Source organism: Aplysia californica, unplaced genomic scaffold (assembly GCF_000002075.1).
Source record: "Aplysia californica isolate F4 #8 unplaced genomic scaffold, AplCal3.0 scaffold00212, whole genome shotgun sequence".
NCBI classification, from domain to species: domain Eukaryota; kingdom Metazoa; phylum Mollusca; class Gastropoda; order Aplysiida; family Aplysiidae; genus Aplysia; species Aplysia californica.
This window is the reverse complement of record NW_004797482.1, coordinates 396,814-402,196: the sequence shown is the minus strand read 5'-3', so window position 1 is coordinate 402,196 and position 5,383 is coordinate 396,814. Positions and strand designations below refer to the sequence as shown.

General features: G+C 39.5%; 1 protein-coding gene across 1 annotated transcript in view; it reads left to right on the top strand.

Annotated features, from left to right (window-relative positions):
- LOC101847041 (homeobox protein caupolican) overlaps positions 1-5,383 on the top strand; it is a gene marked incomplete in the record, with an annotated part of 49,456 nt that overhangs the window by 36,960 nt on the left and 7,113 nt on the right.

Here is a 5,383-nt window from a genome sequence, read left to right as displayed (position 1 = left end):
GGGTGGGGGGTCATTCTCACAACAGTCACCATTGGAATAATAACATTGTGGAGTAGAAAGAGTTTTCCAGAAATACGCAGCTCTGGCATATAGCGCGTTTCGCAATAAAAATGTTCACTTTCTTATCGGTTCGCTGGTGTTGTCGGCTTCTCGAAAATACGTCATTCTCCTCCATGTTTGCTAAGTGAAAGTGTCAAATAAATTAATATCGGAACTTTTTAAGTTGTTGATGCAACACTTCAAACAAAGATTTTGATCCGAGTAGTGGCGAGGAAGAAAAGAAAAGAAATCAGCCGTTGTTGCTTTGATAGGATAATATGGCCATTCGTATGTACATTCAACGCTCTCGTGTTCTTTGTGATATCGCATATCGTAAAGCGCATTGAGCACTTTCTTAGTAGAACTGCGCTAAATGAATGAAACCTATTCTCATTTATTTTTATAGTATTATTCGAAGCTAAGAATTAAGAACTTTACTTTTTGGATGTCGAGAGACAAACTTATGAAACGGGAGAAAGGGAAATTGCTTGCTGGGTGGAGTGGCTTACCACGCCTATTATGAGATTATATTACAGAACCAGTGCAAGAAACCACAGTCGAGAGGAGCCTTGGTTTTTTTTCTTCTTGTGGTTTGAGAACTGAAGGCTTCAAGAGATAGGAGGGACAGTTCTTTAACAAACTTTTTTTTTGCTAGTTGAAATTGATCACACCCGAGTTTTTGTATGATTGGACAGACTGTTTGTTTGTTTGTTTGCTCGTTTGTTTGTAGGTTTGTTTGTTTGTTTATTTGTTTGTTTGTTTGTTTGTTTGTTTATTTGTTTGTTTGTTTGTTTGCTTGTTTGTTAGTTAGTTAGTTTGTTTGTTTGTTTGTTTGTTAGTTAGTTAGTTAGTTAGTTAGTTTGTTTGTTTGTTTGCTTGTTTGTTAGTTAGTTAGTTAGTTTGTTTGTTTGTTTGTAGGTTGGTTGGTTGGTTGGCTGGTTTGATGAGGGAGCTGTGGGTTTTTTCTTATGGTTTGAGAACTGAAGGCTAAGAGAGGAGAAGGACATTAATTTTTTGTTGTTGAAATAGATCAGACCCGTATTTTTTGTCAGATGGGACATACTTAGATTTGTTTGTTGGTTGGTTGGTTTGTTTGTTGGTTGGTTGGTTTGTTTGTTGGTAGGTTGGTTTTCTTGGTTGGTTGGTTGGTTGGTTGGTTGGTTGGTTGGTTGGTTGGTTGGGTGGTTGGTTGGTTAGTTGGTTGGTTGGTTGGTTGGTTGGTTGGTTGGTTGGGTGGTTGGTTGGTTAGTTGGCTGGTTGGACTTTTTAAAATGTTTTTAGGGAGACCCCCCGTCTTTCTCTCAAATTTCAAGTGCATGAGCCAAAAAGTAAATTGACATATTTTGCTCTCATTATTTTAACACTAGATATTAACACTTAACCCAAAAGTCGTAATTTAGCGCAAGTTTCAGTTTATGTACTTAATAAACACGGCACTCTGATGAGAGATAAACCAACTTTGAATGCACAAAACTAGAACAGAGAAGCTAGTTACGCGGTGTGGCAATGACTTGGTGTCTCAGAGATACACGGAAGATTGCTAGAGAAGCTCAGTTATTGTATACGTGTACGTGAGAAACAATTTTCAATAAAAGCTTGCAACACATTTCGGTCATCTTATGTATTTCGTTGTCTGCTTGTTCGCTTGTTTGTTTATTTGTTTGTTTGTTCGTTGTTCCCCTTTTTCTACTGGTCTTATGTTATTGAAAGGAAAATAATATATTACAATTTATGTTTGCTTCTTCTTTTCATTATAAGATACCAAGCATAGCCACATGATTTAATACTGACTGAACAAAATACTTTTAATTTCAATTTCTTCTAAATAAGGCGATTTACCTCTGGTTTCTTTCTTACTGAAAGAATTTTCCTATCACATTTTAGTGACTCTTTGCGTAAAAGTTTGTTTTGTTTTAGAAGAGGTTTTACGGCGCTTGCAACTGCATAAGGTCATATTATGAGCGCCAACTTGTGTAGAGTGATATTAAAAGACTTTTCTAAGGGTTATTAATACGTTTTCAATCACCCTTTGAAATACAGAAAACCTTTACAAAATGTCAGCAGCCTAAACACATATTGCTCAACCTTATGAAATGTCAAGCTTGTCATGGCAGTCACCAGCACCTTGGTGGAATCAGGCACTCGTCAATTTTTGGGCATATGTAGTTATTGGTATCTAAAGCCTATTCATTTGCCTTCCTTTTGGGTGGAAAAAAAAATACCCATCTATTTTGAATAGAAGTCGAAATATTTGCGATTGAAGGAGGTTAGGGTCGCCTGGTTTCAGAGGTAAAATTAGCGAGAAAATAGCCACCAAAGTTTGGTAACTTCCGTAGCCTGAGAGTCCTTAGACACTGAAAATTTACATTTATTAATGCTTTTATTGACATTTTCTGGACAATCCACACATAAATGTTCTTTAATGGACATGGAAGGTGTGAGCCAAAAACAAAACAAAAAGTCGATAAAAAACCCCAAACCTACAGCAAAATGCCTATTAATTCTTCCCTTTCATTATTTCAACGAGCGCTAGCTGATTTCACCCCGATGCCTCACGTCTGCTTGTCGTAAAGCTTAGAGTGATGAATCTGAGTGTTTTTTTGGGCCTGTTTGGTGAATACTTTAATAAAATAGATTGTGAAGTGCACAGAACTTACGGTTGGGCGGGGATATGCTCTATACAAAATACTATCTATGATTTCGTCATTACTATTGCCGTTTGGAATATGACAACCTCCCCCTCCCCAAAAAAAACCAAAAACAATTTTTTTAAAAATTTAATGAATGAATTAATGAATGAACGAATGAGTAAAAAAATGAATGGATGAATGAATGAATGAATGAACGAATGAATGAATGGATGAATGAATGAATGAATGAATGAATGAATGAATGAATGAATGAATGAATGAATGAATGAATGAATGAATGAGTAAATAAATGAAATAAATAAATAAATAAATAAATAAATAAATAAATAAATAAATAAATAAATAAATAAATAAATTTAAAAAATAAAAAATAAAAAGAATTTTAAATTTCCAAATATAAAAAAACACCAAATAAAACCCTGCTTGCCGTTTACAAGGTCTGGCAGCCATGTAAGGAAAGAGAGGGCAGGCGTCCAATTGCCTATCAATCATGTTTTCTTGACTAGCAGTTTTGTTAGGCGTTTTCAAGCAGAATTCTTTCTTTCCTTTCTCTGTTTGCCTCTGTTGTTTATAGCTGAGAGCAGGGGAACAGGAGAATAGGCGACTTCTGCTGGGTGTCATCCGTCGCGTCTCTCTGTCTCTCTCTCTCTCTCTCTCTCTCTCTCTCTCTCTCTCTCTCTCTCTCTCTCTCTCTCCCTCCCTCTCTCTCTCTCTCTCTCTCTCTCTCTCTCTCTCTCCCTCTCTCTCAGTCTCTTTTCTCACTCTCTCAGTCTCTTTTCTATCTATCTATCTATCTATCTATCTATCTATCTATCTATCTATCTATCTATCTATCTATCTATCTATCTATCTATCTATCTATCTATCTATCTATCTATCTATCTGTCTGTCTGTCTGTCTGTCTGTCTGTCTGTCTAGCTACCTCCCTCCCGTACTCCATTCCTTTTATCGCTCTTTAATTCTTTATAATTAAAAGGGGGGGGGGGGCGGATAAACGTTTGTGAACAGCGCAAGAAGAGTGCGGAGTGACAGAGGGAGGGAGGGACGGAGAAACGGAGAGATGGAAAGACGGAATGAGGGAGAGACGGAGAGACGGAGTGAGTGAGGGAGGGAGGGAGGGAAGGACGGAGAGACGGAGGGAGGTAGAGGTGTCGTCCCTTCACCTCGTCTGTGGGTCCCGGAGAGTAGAGCTGGGCGAAGAATTGATTCCGGAACCGATTCCCACGAATGATGCTACGGAAGAAAGGTTCCGACTCTTTTGAAGTAAACCGACTGTTATCAGTTACTTTAATAAATCAAATCTTTTTTATTTTTTAAGAACCCGAAGCTCCCAAGTGTCCAGCATTCCATGTTATCATGTCATCGGTAGATGTTCGGACCCAACCAGGTAACCACTGGAAGAAAACTACTCTACTATAAACGCAATACATGGGTTTTGATTTCCGGCGTGGAGAAGCTAACTCACAATAGACCAGTACCGTAGCCCCTCCCCGCCCTCCTCTCCCCCCTGATCTCAGCAGTCATGACAAACACGGCTTTCGTCCGGGGCGGGTTTATTTCTCCGGCCAGGACCCTCAAGCTCCTCCTAAACTCAACACAACAGCCGTCAGCGCTGTCGCGCGATCCCTTTATACCCCGCATATAAATCCCGAGTCCAACCTCTCCGTCCGAGGGCGGGTAGGGGTGGGTCACCCTTGTTGTCACCTTCGTTCAGGGGACAGAGATTCGCGGTTGGCAGATAGTTAAAGACGAACAGAGCGGGTGGTTGGGGGGTGGGGGTGGGGGTGGGAAGGGGGAGGGGATAACCCGTGTTGTCACCTTCGCCAAGGGGACAGAGATTCGCGGTTGGCAGATAGTTTAAGAAGAACAGAGCGCGCTGTCTGCTATATTATAGCTAGCTGTCTTGTGTTTTAGCTGGAGACTTATGTGTGTTTGTTTGTGTGTTTGTGTTTGCGTGTGTGTGTATGTGTGTGTACATAATGTTGGTGTGTGTGTGTGTGTGTGTGTGTGTGTGTGTGTGTGTGTGTGTGTTTGTGTGTGTGTGGGGGTATGTGTATGTTTGGGCCCGGGGGGGGGGGGGGGGGTAAACACTTTACTGTTTAAAAACTTTTTTTATTTTGCAGTTGCAATGCATTGGAATCATAATCTAACCGTGTAACTGATAGAAATAGGTCCAATTATTTATCTATTTATTTATTTATTTATTTATTTATTTATTTATTTATTTATTTATTTATTTATTTATTTATGTTCTCTAACATAACCGAGGTCGATGTGCATGTTCTAAATATAAAAAACAAGAGAAGACAGCTTGCGTTATAATACAGGAGTTATGTCATCAATCTTGTGTCTTTACTTTGTATTTTTTCGCCTCATGACATATAGTGTTTCTGGCCTTCCTTGACTCTGCACCTTTTTGCCTTATATAACCTAATTGTATTGCAAGTGCCGAAAAACTCAAACGAAAACAAAAAAACTGACCTATCCCCGGCACTTATATGGCCTTAGATGTGTTCCAAATTCCGTAAAACTCTCACTAACAATAAAACTGACCTCTCTCTGACAATTACATGACCTTAGATGTATTTCAAGTGCCGTAAAACTCTCCCCAAAACACAAACACTGACCTCTCCCCTCCCTCCCCCTCCCCAGGTACGCGGGCATGGACATGGCGGGGAACCCGATGCGGAAAG